The 17,990-nt window shown below is 37.3% G+C and overlaps 1 protein-coding gene across 2 annotated transcripts in view; it reads left to right on the top strand.

The window, feature by feature from the left end:
* Positions 1–17,990, top strand: part of LOC149845888 (AP2-like ethylene-responsive transcription factor SNZ) — a 246,134-nt gene that overhangs the window by 140,336 nt on the left and 87,808 nt on the right. The window contains exon 3 of one of the 2 annotated variants that reach the window (XM_089997778.1): positions 8,344–8,535. The exons of the other annotated variant lie outside the window; for it this stretch is intronic. The gene's annotated coding sequence lies outside the window, so the exon portion shown is untranslated. Of the gene's footprint in view, positions 1–8,343; positions 8,536–17,990 lie in introns of those variants that run through there. 2 annotated transcript variants of the gene reach the window in all.

The following is a 17,990-nucleotide window of genomic DNA, read 5'->3' as shown; positions in this document are numbered from 1 at the left end:
CATGGGGGGTCGACCCCCTGCCTTTCCGGCAGGGGGTTAACCCCATGCCGGAACAGGCAGGGGGTTAACCCCATGACAGAACAGGCAGGGGGTCGACCCCCCTGCCTTTACGGCAGGTCGACCCCGGCAGGGGGTCGACTCACTGGCGGAAAGGCTGGGGGTCAGTTAACCCCCTATGTTCCGTAAGGGGGTCGACCTTCTACCGGAACAGCAGGGGAGTCGACCCCTTGCCGGAACAACTTCCTTTTTTTTGTGGCAAGTTTTTTTTAAAACTGCATTTTTTGTGCAGATTTTTCAACGGAACCAACTCGTGCTCAGCCACCTGTGGTAAGTAAATGACAAAAACAATGCAAATCGGGTAAATACCCGTGGTGAGTAAGTGATGCAAGCGTATCACATGTTATTTAATTTATTAGATGTAACACTTTATTGTTCACACACTCACTTAGTTGTTGATATTTAGGGTTGCTTTGTTGGAGTTCGGAGATCATGCTGAGCATGATTTTAATGTAGGAATATAGAAGTGTTCTTATTTTTGGAGTACGGAGTCCATGCTAAGCATGGTAGTAGTTAGTGAGATATTGAAGTGTGTTTGCTGCAGGTACATGTTTGCCATTTGTTTGATATGAATGATTATGATGTATTGCAATGTTTGATGTAATTGTATCCATGCTTGCATGTAGTTACTTTCAATTTGATTTTGACTTCCATGTGAAATTTTATAATAAAAGCATGCTTCAAATGATTGTATCGTGTCATTAATAGTTTGCACATGAAAATATTAAGTTATCAATGCATGCATCAAAATTCTTGTTATTGTTTGACATAGTATATTGCATGATAAATTTGATATTTTCTTCATCGTAGCATTCTGATTGTTTTTTTTTTAATTCGTTAGGATACTATTCGTAACATCATACGACAGAATGACTGCAAACCGTGAATGGATGTACCGTAGGATAGTGGACAATGAGTTATCGCATGAATATATGGATGGTGTTGACAGTTTTATTGAATTTGCAACGGCAAGTGTCAGTACAGTAGATCCCACAGGTCGGATTAGGTGTCCCTGCAAGATTTGTAAGAATAATCGATTTGTAGAACCTCATGGCGTTAGACATCACCTATACAGGAAGGGTTTTGTGATTGATTATCAGAACTGGATGTTTCATGGAGAAGAATTTAGAAACGATTTTGATGCACGGGTGAATGTGGTGCACGATAATCCATATACGAATTTGATATTTGATGCCGCAGGAACAAAACTGGGTTCTGCTATGAGTTCTAGTGATGTAAGAACTGCCATAGATGAAGAATCACCAAACGATGCAGCTAGTAGATTTTATGATTTACTTAGAGATGCTGATGAGCCACTTTGGAACGGTTGTGAGAGTCACACTATCTTGTTTGCAGTTCTTCAACTAATGAATTTGAAGTCCGAGTATAATTTGAGTCAATCATGTTTTGACCGTTTGTGCATGATTGTGAAGAGTATGTTGCCTAAAGATGAGAAATTGCCACAAAATTTCTATCGTGTGAAAGTTATGGTCAACGCTCTAGGTATGGGTTACAAAAAGATTGATGTTTGTCCAAATCACTGCATGTTGTATTTCAAGGAGCAGGAAAATGACATATTATGCCCGTCATGTGGGCATCCTCGGTTCAAGCCAAACACAAGAGGCAATGGTAGCACGAGATCAAAGGAAGTTTCATACAAGTCGCTCCGCTACTTTCCTATCACTCCTAGATTGCAGCGATTGTATATGTCTTCAAGGACAGCTAAACACATGAGATGGCATGCAAATAAAGTTCGACACGATGAAAACAAGATCACGCATCCTGTTGACGCTGAAGCTTGGAAGCACTTTGATCGTACTCATCAGAACTTCGCAATGGAAGTGCGAAATGTTAGACTCAGTCTATGTACAGATGGATTTAATCCATTTGGGGGTAGATCAACTCCATACTCATGCTGGCCAGTATTTGTAACTCCATACAACCTTCCACCAAGCTTGTGTATGAAACATCCAAATCTTTTCTTATCTCTGTTGATCCCTGGTCCGACCTCACCTGGCCAAAATCTTGATGTATATCTAAGGCCATTGATTGATGAATTAAAAGTATTGTGGGATGACGGTGTTACCACGCATGATGCCCACAAAAAACAAAATTTCAATATGAAGGCCACTGTTCTATGGACAATCAGTGACTTCCCTGCATATGGTATGTTATCTGGTTGGAGCACACATGGGAGGTTGGCTTGTCCGTACTGCATGGAGGATTCCAAAGCTTTTAGATTGAGGCATGGAAGGAAGCCTTGCTGGTTTGAGTGCCATCGTCGATTTCTACCCAGCGATCATCCGTTCCGACGTCAAAAGAATGCAATTAAAGCAGGCACAACTGAAACAGAAGGTCCATCCTCAAGATTCTCCGGCATAGAGATTCTAAGAAGATTGCGATACTTTCCAGATGTATTAACAGATGCCCGCAGTCCTACACCCTTTCGTGGATTTGGGAAGGATCACAATTGGACGAAAAAATCTATTTTTTGGGAACTACCATATTGGCCAACCCTATTGATACGACATAATTTGGATGTGATACATGTAGAGAAAAATGTGTTTGATAATGTGTTCAATACAATAATGAATATTAAAGGAAAAATGAAGGATAATCCGAAGGCCCGTATGGATTTAAAATTAATATATAAAAGACCATAATTGGAACTCAAAGAGTATAATGGCAAAGTACTGAAACCAAAGGCGAAGTACGTGCTCGGACCTGATCAAATAAAACATGTATGTCAATGGTTGAGACAACTGAGATTTCCAGATGGATATGTCTCTAACATTGCTCGGGCTGTGAAGATTGATGATAGACAGTTATATGGGTTGAAGAGCCATGATTGTCATATCTTTATGCAACGATTGATACTCCTAGCATTCCATGATATGTTAGACAAACCTATGTGGGGGGTATTGTCTGAGTTGAGCGGATTTTTCAGAACATTGTGCTCATCGGAGGTCGTTGTATCAGATGTAAAGAATCTCGAGGACTCTGTCATCACCACTGTTTGTCTGTTAGAAAAGATATTTCCGCCAGCATTTTTCGATGTTATGGAACATTTGATCATACATCTGTCATATGAACTAAGGGTTGGTGGCCCTGTGCAATATCGATGGATGTACCCATTTGAAAGGTATATGTTTTTTTATATTTGTCTCTTTAATGACAAATATTTAAAATTTGAAATGTATATTCTTGTCAGATGCATGTTCGACCTAAAAAAAAAGGTTCGTAATAAAGCAAGAGTAGAAGGCTCTATTTGTGAGGCGTACACTTTAGAAGAGATTTCAAATTTCTCATCTATGTACTTCGAACCTCATATTCCAACACGTTACACATGCCCGCCCCGTAACGATGATGGAGAACAAGTAACTGTAGCTAACAAGCTGTCGATATTTCAACCACTTGGGCATGCATTTGGTAGTTACCGATCAAGGCTATTGACAGATCGAGAGCAAGATGCAGCACACATCTATATTCTTTTTAATTGCTCAGCGATCGACCCATACATCGAGTAAGTATATGTATATGCAACTCAATTATAAATCCTTTTATGTTCTATATGTGGATACATGGCTCGGTAATATAAGTATTTGTGGTTTGCAGACGATTTGATCTGGAGTTGCAAAGCGAAGTTTCACATCTCACTGATGCAAAAGTACAAAAAGAACGTGAAACTAAGTTTGTGGAGTGGTTGAAACAGTTGGTAAAGAAGCTAACATAAATTTTGTACTTATAAACAACACTAAGTTACTTAATTGATCATGATCACAATAATTGTTTATGTCTGTGCGTAGGTTCGCCATGGTGATGTTAAAGATCAAGGAATATGTGATTTAGAAAATGGTCCGACCAAAGTTGTGCAATGCTACAACGGGTATATCGTAAATGGTTATCGATTCTATACAAAAGACTACGGTATAAACAAATCAACGATAAATAGTGGCGTGTGTGTCAAGGGTAGCAGCTACGGTGAAAATGAACATGATTACTACGGTGTTATAGAGGAAATAATGGAGTTGACTTACTTAGGCATGAATAACAGGGTTACGATATTCAAGTGTCATTGGTTTGATCCAACTGCAACAAGACTCGACAAAGCTTCAGGCATTGTGGAGGTGAATCATAAATCCAGGTTTGAAACATATGAACCATTCATATTAGCCTCGCAAGCTCAACAAGTTTATTATACTTCATATCCGAGTATAAAAAAGTCAGATAGAAATGAATGGTGGGCAGTTTGCAAGGTGAAATCCAAACTATACCCCGAGTATGATCAGTTACAGGAAGATGAGTTAGCTGGAGACAGTGATTACTATCAATCAGATGATGTCTATGACTTCGCTTATGGTCACGATGTTGCGCATGATATGCATGTCATATCTCCATTGGCCGATGAAACATTCATAGAGGAATGTGATCCAAATGATGTACCAAGTGGATGGGCAAACAATGAAGAAGAAGAAGAAGAAGAAGAAGAAAGTCAAACTAGTGACGAGGAAGAATTCTCAAGCTAGTGAGCAAAATCTTATACTACAAACCTCTATTTAAATGCATTGTAATACTTGATGTGAGTTGTATTGCAATACTTGGTGTGAATGATTAAAAATTTTATTTGAATGTATTGTAATACTTGATACGAATGATTCGAATGCATTGTAATACTTGATGTTAATGATTTCAATTATCTGAATGTATTATAATTTATGCAACGAATGATTTGAATTAGTGCAATACTTGATGTGAATGATTTGAATTATTTGAATGCATTGCAATGCTTGATGTGAATGACTTGAATGCATTGTAATACTTGATGTGAATTATTTGAATGTATTGTATGACATATGTTATTTGTTAGAATATGGTTCGTGGAGGTTATAGTGGCCGCTCATCCAGTAGTAGCCAGGCTCAACCTTCATCTTCACGGGCTCCTGTGATAGGTATATCATATAACTAATTAGATGCTTGATTAGTTCAAATGCGCATTCTGAGAATTTCTAATGTATTTTTTTACAGATGATGTTGCGCCTGTACACGACCCACCTACACCAGTTGATCACACAAGTCAACAGCCAACACAGGAAACAGGGTCTTCTCAGGCTGGCACAAGAAGACTCATCCGAATAGTGTATATCGATAATCGACCGTAAGTATTTTGTTTTCAATTATTGCATATCTTTTAAATATTTTATATTGATATTTATTGTGTAACAATTCATGTGCAGCACGAGGTTTGAGCCACAAGAAGTAGTACGGGAGATTAGGAATTCACTTCTTCAACATCTACCAGGACCAGTTGCTCAATGGAAAGAGTACCCAAAGGAGGTGTTAGACAGATTGTGGTCCTCATTCATGGTATACAGTTGTTCCTCATAGTTAATGTTTTTCATAGTTAATTTATTTAAGCAATGTCTACTAATTTTCTGAAAATATTTATAGGCTTCGAATCGCTTCGCAACTACGATGGAAGAAAATGATGCAAGGAAGGTATGGCAGAAGGTGGCTGCCAATCGATTTGCAGACATGTTGCACACTATGAAGACTGCAGCAAAAAAAGCATCTGGCGTAGTAGATGATCCATTACTGTGGAAGGGCCATGGTCCTATTACTATCAGGAGAGATTACTGGGATGAAATGTGCGATAAGTGGGCGGGAGATGCATTTAGAAATCGCTCTGCGAAGGCTGCACAAAATTGATCGAAGATGCCCGAAGCCCATCTACACACAGGTGGATCTAAGACATTTGGGAGCCACTTAAAGAAAATGGTAACTCATCAATATATAATATGAATTTTATAAGTATTATTGCAAACTTGTGTACTAAATCTTTTGTCATTTAACTTCGCAGGAAGCAGAAAAAGGAGGCAGTGTACCATATAAAGATGTGTTTGTAGAAACACATAAACAGAAGACCACGGGAGTCTTCGTATCAGAGAAGGCGAGAACGACAACGGTATGTATTAATTCTATTAATAATCATTGCAATATATATGCAAGTTATCATAATGTTATCATTAATTATTAATAAATACTTTAAACATTATTTTGTAGGAGGCATATGATCAACAGATGGTAGAGCGATATGGCGATGACGCTACTCAGCATCCATCATTTGATCCTACAGCATGGGTGACTGCAGCAGGTGAACCCAAAAAAGGTCGAGTGTTCGGGTTTGGGAGTAATATGAACACTTCACCAGTTATTGGTTCTTTCAGTTACGGCTCACCGACTTCTTGCGCCGACATAAGCTCCAAGCAGCCGACTATTCTTTCCGGTGATGATGTACGCGAGATCATTAATGAATCACTGAATAACTACTTCCAATACACCGTCGCCCCCTTTCTCCGAAATGAGATCAAGGCCGCTGTTCAGGATAGAGGATCTTCGATTCCAGGTCCCTCTCAGGTATAATCACATATTCAGTTTTTGTCTGCCTTAGAACACATATGAGCATAATCGAATCACATATATAACTTTTTGCCTGCCTAAGAACACATATAAGCATGTTATAATCACATATTCAGTTTTTTGACTGCCTTAGAGCACATATGAGCATGCTATAATAACATATAGAGTTTTTTTTATTGCATTAGAGCACATATGAGCATGCTATAATCACATATAAAGTTTTTTTGCCTGCCTAAGAACACATATGAGCATGATAGAATCACATATAAAGTTTTTTTGACTGCATTAGAACACATATGAGCATGCTAGAATCACATATATAGTTTTTTGACTGCCTAAGAACACATATGAGCATATTATAATCACATATTCAGTTTTTTTGACTGCCTTAGCACACATATGAGCATGCTATAATAACATATAGAGTTTTTTTACTGCCTTAGAACACATATGAACATGCTATATATCATTTATGATAGAATCACATATAAATTTTTTTGCTTTGCCTGCCTTAGAGCACATATGAGCATGCTATAATCACATATTCAATTTTTTGACTGCCTTAGCACACATACGAGCATGATCGAATCACATATATAGTTTTTTGCCTGCCTTAAAGCACATATGAACATGGTAGAATCACATATAGAGTTTTTCTAGATGCCTTAGAGTACATATGAGCATGCTATATTCACATATTCAATTTTTTTACTGCCTTAGCACACATACGAGCATGATCGAATCACATATATAGTTTTTTGCCTGTCTTAAAGCACATCTGAGCATGGTAGAATCACATATAGAGTTTTTCTAGATGCCTTAGAACACATATGAACATGCTATAATCACATATTCAATTTTTTGACTGCCTTAGCACACATATGAGCATGATAGAATCACATATATATATAACTTTTTGTCTGCCTTAGAGCACATATGAGCATGATAGAATCACATATAAAGTTTTTTTGACTGCATTAGAACACATATGAGCATGCTATAATCACATTTTCAATTTTTTGACTGCCTAAGAACACATATGAGCATGTTATAATCACATATTCAATTTTTTGACTGCCTTAGAGCACATATGAGCATGCTATAATAACATATAGAGTTTTTTTATTGCATTAGAGCACATATGAGCATGCTATAATCACATATAAAGTTTTTTTGCCTGCCTAAGAACACATATGAGCATGATAGAATCACATATAAAGTTTTTTTGACTGCATTAGAACACATATGAGCATGCTATAATCACATATTCAGTTTTTTGACTGCCTAAGAACACATATGAGCATATTATAATCACATATTCAGTTTTTTGACTGCCTTAGCACACATATGAGCATGCTATAATAACATATAGAGTTTTTTTACTGCCTTAGAACACATATGAACATGCTATATATCATTTATGATAGAATCACATATAAATTTTTTTGCTTTGCCTGCCTTAGAGTACATATGAGCATGCTATATTCACATATTCAATTTTTTTACTGCCTTAGCACACATACGAGCATGATCGAATCACATATATAGTTTTTTGCCTGCCTTAAAGCACATCTGAGCATGGTAGAATCACATATAGAGTTTTTCTAGATGCCTTAGAACACATATGAACATGCTATAATCACATATTCAATTTTTTGACTGCCTTAGCACACATATGAGCATGGTAGAATCACATATATATATATAACTTTTTGTCTGCCTTAGAGCACATATGAGCATGATAGAATCACATATAGAGTTTTTTTATTGCCTTAGATCACACATGAGCACATGATAGAATCACATATAGTGTGTAATTTATTTCATTATATTTTGTTTATCAATACTGAATGTTCTTTTCTTGTGTAGGCTGCTAGCGATAATCAGCGTAGTGGAGCTGAAGGGACAGATAAAGACAATGAACAAGAAGACGCACAAAATCTTGGCGATGATTAGAGGACTGTGTTGAAGAAGTTCTATTTTTTTTATGTTTCCTAATTGTAATTGTTGAATTATAAATAATTAAACTTCTTAATTTTAAGGTGGAACGATTAATTGTTGTAGATTCTTGTTATATGAAATTTTTTGTGTGGTTTGTTTTTTATTTACAGGAAATATAAATTGTACAGGAAATAGAAATTGCTCGGTATTTAATTTTCAAAAAAAAAAAAATTTAATTTTTTTTCGTGTTTGCATCGGATTAGCGACGAAACCATCCGTCGCTATTCATATTAATCTAGCGACGGCATAGCGACGGAAGTAAATCCGTCGCCAAGCCGTGGTCGCCGTTTAGTACCGGCGGATTGGCGACGGAATATAGCGCTCGTTATTCCGTCGCAATTAGCGACGGACCTGGCGACGGAATAATTCTGTCGCCAGTTAGCGTCGAAATATTCGCGACGTAAGCATACTGTCGCCTCGTTGTCGCTAATCCGTCGCTAACCATGTTAGCGACGGATTAGCGACGGAATGTGGTCGTCGCTAATCTACTGTTTTGTTGTAGTGATCGTGGGGCTCCACCCAGGGTTTTCCTCGCTTCGAGAAGGGTTAGTCATCATTGAAAAAAAGATATTTAAAAGACATAAATTACTTCTACTGTTATGCAAACCACAACCAAATGTGAAGTCAATAACAAGACAGAAAGAAAAAGAAAATAAAAGAAGACACGAGATTTTACATGGTTCGGCACTCATCATGCCTACGTCCACAGTGAAAAAGAAGAGTAAAATCTACTAGCAAGATGTGAAAAAATACAAAGGCTAGATACTGAGCTCTCAAAACCTTAATCTTCAGTACACCCAAAACTCTTATATCCCAACTCTCAAAAGGTGGTCGCTATAAAAAATGACAAAGGGCATAAAACCTTAATAGGTATAAAAGAAAAAATTACCAAACTGGACAAATCCATACTGAGCCTAACCGCACGATCGATCCCTCCACTACCACCACAAACCCTACAAAAATTCTCATTGTATGGTCACCAAAATATTTTCAGACCGGGACATGGATCAGATTGGGTCCAAAATTCAAAACACCGACAACATCTCCCGTTAGAAAATTTGCATGTGACAACTTTTAGTTGCAGGGTATTAACAAAGTAGCGTTACTAAACATTCCAAAATAGGATTTATATAAACCAAAGGGTGCACCAGTATCTTTTGTTGCGTGTATGCACGTACATGCTGGCGCCTATGTGTGGAGACTGGAGAGATAGAGAGAGATACGCTCAGGTAAATCTGCCCCTATTCTATGTCAATTCTAGCCGTCCAACCGATGCATCTGGAAGGCTAGGATTGACATAGAATGTATTCAATAACATGTCGTATAATGCAATCTGTGTTCTTTGCTATTACCTTTCAAAAATGGCATGTTTGCTCTATATATCTAAAATTCGCTTCCCAGTATTTCTTTGTGAACCTGCACAAGGACAAGAACTTTCAAGACTTTGAGTATGTTTACGTTAATTCCCTAAGAGGCCGTTGTTTTCACCTCTTTCATTCGAAAGGCGCCCCTTTTCATATGAAACAGGCCAGGGCTGTCTCCCATGATTGCTGAAATGAATGCCTCCGTTTCCCATATTGGTGGCTGAAATGAGCACCTCCACGGGAAACAGGTGCAAGACCCACATCATGGGAAAGAGGTGCAGGGCCTGCACTGTTTAATGGTGCGTCCCTCGTTTTCTTGTGAAATGTGCATGCTTTCACTTCCTCCATGGGGAACCACTTTTGCATGAAGGGGGCTTTCCTGTGAAAGCATGCAGCTTCCCGCCCTACACTTTTTATTGAGAATGTGTTTACTCTGTGCTGTAAGCGCACTGCGATTAAATGGACATGAAAATAACAGGAGCATACCAGTACTGAAGAAGAGCACTTTAGCTTTCAGACCACAAACTTTTCTGTCGTGCCTATCATCCGGTGCCACCAGCTCTATGTCCCTGCTAGACTCGTTCCTATTAGGCTGAGCCCTTTGTTTTGAAATATAGTCTTTAGGACTCGAAAGAGGAGAAAACTAATTGTTTTGTTTGTGCTGTTATCATTCCCTTTATGAGGCATATATAGTGTGTATCATGAATAATTAAACTGGCTTTTTCTAACCATGATTTTTTCGGAAATCATTATTTTAAGCTGCATGACTCACGAAAGCTTGACCTTGTCTTTGTTGCATGACTCACGAAAGCTTGACCTTGTCTTTGTTGCATGACCGATATCCTCCATTCTGTTCCACTGACACGGCAAGTACAGAATGTATTGGTTGACGATAATAGTGTTTTCTTCTAAAAGCCCCTAGGGGTTTGGTGCAGTGGAAGGAGCCTTGGCCACTAGACTGGTGGCCAGGGTTCCATTCCCATAAGTTCCCAACCCTTTTCATTAATGAGAGCAATGAATAAAAGTCAAGGGGTAAGCTTTTGTTTATCCCTTGCTCAACAGAAGCTGGGCAACTCGTTTGGACAAGGGGTGTGCCACACGTTTATACCATCGGAAAAGCGACCGTACGGCAGACTTAGCCAGTACGACTAGGTCTCTGAGGGTGGTTTCCGGTCCTCATGCAAAAAAAAAAATGTTTTCTTCTAAATGAAACTGATGAATGATAATAAATTCAATAACATCATAAATTAATGAAGTTTGGCTGTTATGTATTTTGCAAGTTGCTTAATATTTAACTCCCTTATTTTGCATCACACTTCAGCATACCTTTTTTTTTTTTTGTTTAAATGAAAGTCAACTTTTATTAAGAAAGATAGGAAGAATAAGAACAGAGCAGACAAGTGATGAGATATCACTGTCTAGACAAACGAAAGCAAATAACAATGAAGAAGCTTAATGCCCTAGTCTGAACCGGCCCAACACATTCGCAGACTTTTGTTTTTGAAAGAAAAATATGATTTCATTTGGTTCCAATGCGAACCCTATACGAAGGATCCCCTTTCTCCAACGACACCCATAGTGACTCTCTTGTTAAATATTTCTTCCTTACCAAGATTAACCAGGGCTTGTTTTCCTGTGTGAAAACCATCCATGTCAATCTAGTAGTGCATGCCCTATTCATTTTCTCAAGGTTTCCGATGTCTAGCCCTCCCCTCTTTGGGCTTACAAATTTGGATGAACATGCTTTTTGTGATCATTCCATTAATTTTTTACATCTTTAAATTATATATACGTCTGTGCATAAAGAAGCTTAATCAAATATATGTTCTCTATTTAGAAAACAATGATAAACACATCTAATGGTTCAGATAAAACACCTAAAACTATGATTTTTAGAGTCATAATTGGTGGCCTAACAAAAAACGATATTTATATATAGAGATATAGATATAGATATAGATATGAAGAGAGAGAGAGATGCAATTCTCTTAACCAAAATCCTTAGGTTCTTTTAGGAATTGAAAATGAACATATTAGAAATTTTCTAAATATTCAAGACCTACAAAAACATTTTTGTTCTAAAAAACACAATCCAAGTGTTGATTTCTATCAGACCATGTTGGTTAGATATATTTATAAGTTCATATTTGTTAGTTTATATATTCTAATGACTATATATATATATATATATATAGAGAGAGAGAGAGAGAGAGAGAGAGAGAGAGATGGGCGCTTGTAGGAGCCCTGATGACTGTCCGATATCGGACGGCCAACAGTTTCCTTACCCAACACCCATCCACCACTTGTCTCGGCCTTTCTGCCCCCTCCATTGTCTCTCCTCCCTTCTCCCAAACCCCCTGCCTCCCTACCCACAACCCCTTTTCCTTCCTCCCTCACCCCCTTGGTCGTTGCTACTCCCGACTTCCTACCTCCCCCCCCCCCCCCCCCTTCCCCTCCTCCCTTCGCTGCCTCTCTCCCTCCCTCACCGCCCCCTCCGGCTCTCACTACTAGGATGAGGGTCAATAGCGACAACTCTTTAACGGTGACATAAAAAGTCACCGCTATTGACTGAGCAATAATGGTGACTTTAGATATCCTCGTGAATACCTTGCCTCGAACAAATGTCACCATTATGGACATGTCTATAAGACGCCTTAAGATATCATCGTTATAGGTATGTTTATAATGACGATATTATATTAATGCAGAGCATCCGGATCTTCAATTGAGAGAAAATAAGTTGGATCCAAAACCAACTCACCATACCCAATCTGAGATGCAATACACTCGGAAATCCAATCTCATGCAGAACTATTCGAGTCCAATTGGATCTTCGAGCAAAATCCATTTTGATTATTGTATTCCAATTTTTGAGATTTTGTTTTTACCTTCTCAGAAATTGCATTTTTTAGTGTCAATTCTATTTTGTCAAAGTAAGGAATCATATTAGATATTTTAATTTTATATTTTTTTTTAGGTGCCGAATTCTACGGATCCGGATAGTTCTAGTGCCCTATAGGATCTTTTTGTGGTACTAGAGGGTGTATGGAGTTTAAGGATAGTTTTTATTTTTATTTGCATTTTTATTTTAATGCATTATCGTGTGAGGGTCCAGTTCACAACATGTTTGGATCTTACCCAAAATCCAAACCCATATTTGACCCTAGTTGGCGCCACCCATGGGTGGACGAGTTCAACCTTCATTTGAAAATTCTAATTTGACTTTGAAAGTCAAATTACCTATTGAAGCTAAGGTAAATACTTTCTCAAACTTAGCAATGGAGATGCTAAGTTTGGGTGGCTGCATTGGTAAGGTCCTTCTCTTCATAATGATAGTTCATTTTGGGTGTTTAAGAGCCCAAGAGGGGGGGGGGGTCCAGGAAGAGGCTTTTTTTTGTGTTTGAAAAAATTTTCTGGAGAAGTCTTGGTGAGAGGAAGAAGGCCTGATGCATGTGCTTTTGGTTCAGCAATGAGGACAACACTTGTGCAGTGTTGTTCAACATTATGGAAGTGGCTGAAGAGTTCTTCAATCTTGTTGGCTGCACAAGATAACAAATTTCCAAAACCTTGTTATTTCTTGTGTTATGTTATTTGCATTTTGGTTGTCATCATATACTAGACTGCTTGTTAGAGTTTATGAGATTATTTACAAAGTGAAAGTGATATTGTTTGTATGTTTCTAATTTCTCCAAATCTCGTTTTGGATGAATACCTATTGGTTTGATTGAATCTCATTTCTATAAAAGAAACTCGTTTCTGTACTCAGGTCTGTCTAATACAGTCCTAATGTTTTGGTTGTATCTCCCTAGATACGGGTCCAAATTGGGTGATCTTTGGTTTGTTGGAAAGCTAAGATCCAACCCGTCTAGTTTGCTATTTACTGTTTGTTCCGAATCATTTTTGTTTGGCCATGAAAATTTTTGAAATTTTGCTGACGCCTGGATGAGAACCAAGTTCTGACCGATGCAACGTGTCCCTACTACTGTTCTTTATTTTCAGCATATTTTTTTATTACTGAATGAAAAATTACAAATCATATCTTATTAGAAAGATAACATCATAAGCTACATCTTTTATGTTTATGATTTTCCTTGAATCAAATTCATTGATAGCCTAAAATAGCCGATAATCTCTGCATGCCGATAGCAATTTTTTGAACTGACCTCTCTGTTATTTGCTTGAAAGTCTGTCATATGTGTTGTGTATCTTCAGCATCCATGCTTAGTTTTTCAAATTGAAACCTGATCTGAAAATATAGCTCTTTGCTTGAGAATATTCATGTTCTAAGTTTTTGTTGAGTCGATCATCAGATATATCGAAAGGTTGCTTGTTTTGCTGTATGCTAGAAAATTTGTTCTGCATCTCGATTAGTCTAAAATAGAAAATATAGCAACTTGATTTAAGTAGAAGTCACAAAACATTACTTCAAAATTTATAAACTTTGGTTAGTTGGAAAGTTAAAAAAATTTCACAAAACTTTTTAGTTCTGAGTTTTCCCAAATTTGTTCGTCAGAGGGATCATAAATCCCCTCAAAACAATCAGACTGGTCACCTACCAATGCAGGGTGTCATGTCCATCCACCTTGTTGAATATATCATAACTTTGTCTATGCAGATTCAAATCCAGTGTTTTTGGATCTGTTGGAAAGTTGTGCATGTTTTGTAATTTTTCTGTGTTGGCCACCTATGTCGAAACAGAGTACTCAGGCTTTGAATCACTGATTGATTGAGTCCTTTTTGGACTCACCTACTTAGTTTAGCTTTTGTGCGTGGAGATCCATTTGGATCTTGGATCGTGAGTCGACTCATACGTCGATTCTACATCATATATGGTTTTAACTATGTCAGTATTATAAACATACATATATTGGTGACCTTAGCTATCGTTGTTAGCAAGGATGAGGGTCAATAGCAGCAATGACGTTCTAATGGCGATAATAAAAATTGTCGTGATTGATCAATTATGGCACACAAGTCGCCATCATAAACATACCTATAACAACAACTTTATATATCCTGTTAAAGATACATCTTTAACAACAACATTATTTGGCCATTAAATATTGCAGTTAAAAACACTTTAATGACAATATTTAACAGTTGATAATCTCACCGTTAAAGATGAACAACGGTGACATATAAATGTCATCGTTATAAGGTTTTATTTAATAATGGTGACCTTGTATTTCACCATTATATGGTATACTTATAGACTCTATAATAGCAATATTTATGTCACTGTTATAGATTATTCTATAATGGCGACATAAATGCTGCCATTATTGAGTATATAATTAGGGCCTGACAGGCCCTTTTGAACTCTCTCTCTCTCTCTCTCTCTCTCTCTCTCTCTCTCTCTCTCCGGCCTCCCTCCTCCCTACTCGGGTGATGCCACTGAATCCTGGCATCCCTCATCCCTTCTCAGGTGATGCCGCCAGACCCTAGCCTCTCTTTCAAAGGTATCTCTCTTTCTCTCTCATCCTTCTTTTCTCTTTTCTTTTGTAAACACCCCAAATTCTTCTCGTGCAATTTCAGACACCCCCCTGCCATAGATCCCAAACCTGTAGGTCAGTGTAGGAGTCTAACCCCAGGTTTGTCCCCTTTTAGGTGTCATTTCACCCTCATTCTATCAGTAAAATTCTCATTTTACCCCTAGGTCACCTTAGATCCTTGTCAGTCATAGTGGACCAAGCTCATTCTTAAGCTCGGAATAGTTAGAATGTTAGTCATCTCTAGCTCACCTGAGCTCACGATGAGCAGATCATGTTCATTTCTGACCATTCTTGCCAAAATGAGTTCTTTTCCTGATAAATGAGCTCATTTATAACCTGAATCCCAGTCAATTATTCTCAGGTCAGTCAAACCCAGTTGACCCTATTTCTTTGAGTCTAGCCTGAGCTCGCCAGGAGTTCAAGTAGCGCGGTTCTAGTTCAAATCCATTTTCCACAATCTAGGAGTCCATTTTAGCCCATTTCAGCTCATTTCAGCTAAAATTAAGCTAAGTCCAGTCAATTGAGCTAGTATTTGAGCTTCAGTTTTAGTTCATCTCAGTATTACTGATCTTTGTTCTATCTCAAACCCAGTTCTTGTTCGTAACTGACTTCACTCCAGTGATCATTTTTCACTATTTTTCTAAGAAATGATATCATTTATCATCATTTAGTTTAGGAGTTTAGTTGAGCCAGTGTCTTGTCAGTTTATTTGAGTTATGAAACCCTAGAACTCGGTTCATTCCAGTTCAAACTAGTTTAAAACCCAACTTTTAGTATCACCCTTGGCCCTGCAGGAATAAAAAACCATTTTTTAAATCATTTTGTTCATTTTTATTAATTTTACCACTATTTAAACTAGTACAACTGTTGATCAGGGTCCAATACCTGAAATCCTTTATCCAGGGTTTGTGTTTCACATGATATTCCATATCATATCTCATCATTTCATATCATTTCATTTTCGAGATCCAGCACTCTGGTTTTTCTAAATATCTAATCCAGATTCGATTTTAAAGTCTTTCTTTCGAAAGCAATTTAAAAAAATTGGGTTTTTAAATTGACATTTGCCATTTGGCTAACCCCCGAGAGATTCATTTCAAAAGCATTTCTTCAGAAAAACAATCTGGATTCATTCCAAACCAATTTTCAATCTATTTTAAACCTCAGATGAGACCCATCTAGGTAGTGTCGCTTCTGGGAACCTTCATTTTTCAAAATTTTCAAATTCTCAAGAGTCCTAGTTGGATCGGGCTCTATCTTTTCACCTTTTTAAGCCTTTTCAAAATTCCATTTTTGTTTTAAACCAGAAGTAGCCCTACCCCTTTGTCCATTCCTTTCATTTTGGACAAAATTTTAGAGTTTTAGTTGGACTAGGACTCTGTCCCAGAGTTTCAATCGGACTAGGACTCTATCCCGATTTCATCCTTTATTCATGTTTTCACTTCTTTTCAAAAACTTTCTCATTCGGCTTTTAAAAAGACAAAAATCTTAGAGTCCCAATCGGAGTAGGATTCTATTCCAGAGTTTCAGTCAGATTAGGACTCTGTTTCTCGTGCTTATTTTCACCCATTTTTAAGATAACCTTTTAAAATCTTTTAAAGTAAGCAAAATTTTAGAGTCCCAGTTGGATTAGGACTCTTTTTCAGAGTTTCAGTCGGAGTATGACTCTATGCTTTACCTCTATTTTTACCTATTTTCACAAAAAATCTTTCAAAATCTTTCAAAGGAAGTCTAAATCTCAGAGTTCCAGTCGAATTAGGACTCTTCCGCAGAGTCCTAGTCGGATCAGGACTCTGAACCCGACTCCAATTTCAATCTTATTTTCACCTATTTTCTAAAACCCTTTCATTTGTTTTCTAAGAACACCCTAAATTCTGACAGTTTTAGTAGAATTAGGACTCTGTCCCAGAGTTCCAGTTGGATCAGGACTCTAATTCTGATTTCAGTTTTCATCTTGTTTTCACATATTTTTGTGAAAAGCTCTCAAAATCTTCTTGTCTGTTTTCAGAACAATCAAAATTTCAAGAGTTTTAGTCGAATTAGGACTTTGTCTCAGAGTCCTAATCGGATCAGGACTTTGTTCTGATCTCTATTTTAACTTCCATTCTTACCTATTTTTAAAACCCTTTCGCTTGTTTTCGAAAAAAATCAAATTTTGTAGAGTTTAATCAACTTAAGACTCAATTTCAAGAGTTTCAGTTGAACTAAGACTCTGACTCTAACTTCATTTTTCAGATCATTTTATCAAATTCTGAGAAAACTTTTTAAAATTCCTTTATTTATCCCTAAAAATGCCAAAAATCTAGAGTTTCAGTCTGATCAGGACTCTGTCCCAAAGTCCTAATCTAGTTAAAACTCTATTCTGAATTTCTATTTCTACTTCCATTTTCATTCTCTTAACTTGTTTTTCAAAAATTAGTTCATTTTACAGAGTCCCAGTTGATTCTGGACTCTATTTCAGAGTTTTGATTGAGTAAGGACTCTAACCCTGACTACATTTTTTGAATTATTTTTTCTAGTTTTAAGAAAATCCTTCAAAAACTTCTTCGTTTGGTTTTCAAAAATCTAAATTTTAGAGTTTCAATTGGTTTAGGACTCTGGTCTAGAGTTTCAGTTTGCTTAGGACTTTATTTTCAAAACCTCTGATTTTTATTCAGTG

Source organism: Nuphar pumila, chromosome 2 (genome assembly GCF_984573655.1).
Source record: "Nuphar pumila chromosome 2, dmNupPumi1.hap1.1, whole genome shotgun sequence".
NCBI lineage: Eukaryota > Viridiplantae > Streptophyta > Magnoliopsida > Nymphaeales > Nymphaeaceae > Nuphar > Nuphar pumila.
Note: the sequence above shows the minus strand (reverse complement) of the source record. Positions and strands in the feature narration are given on the sequence as shown.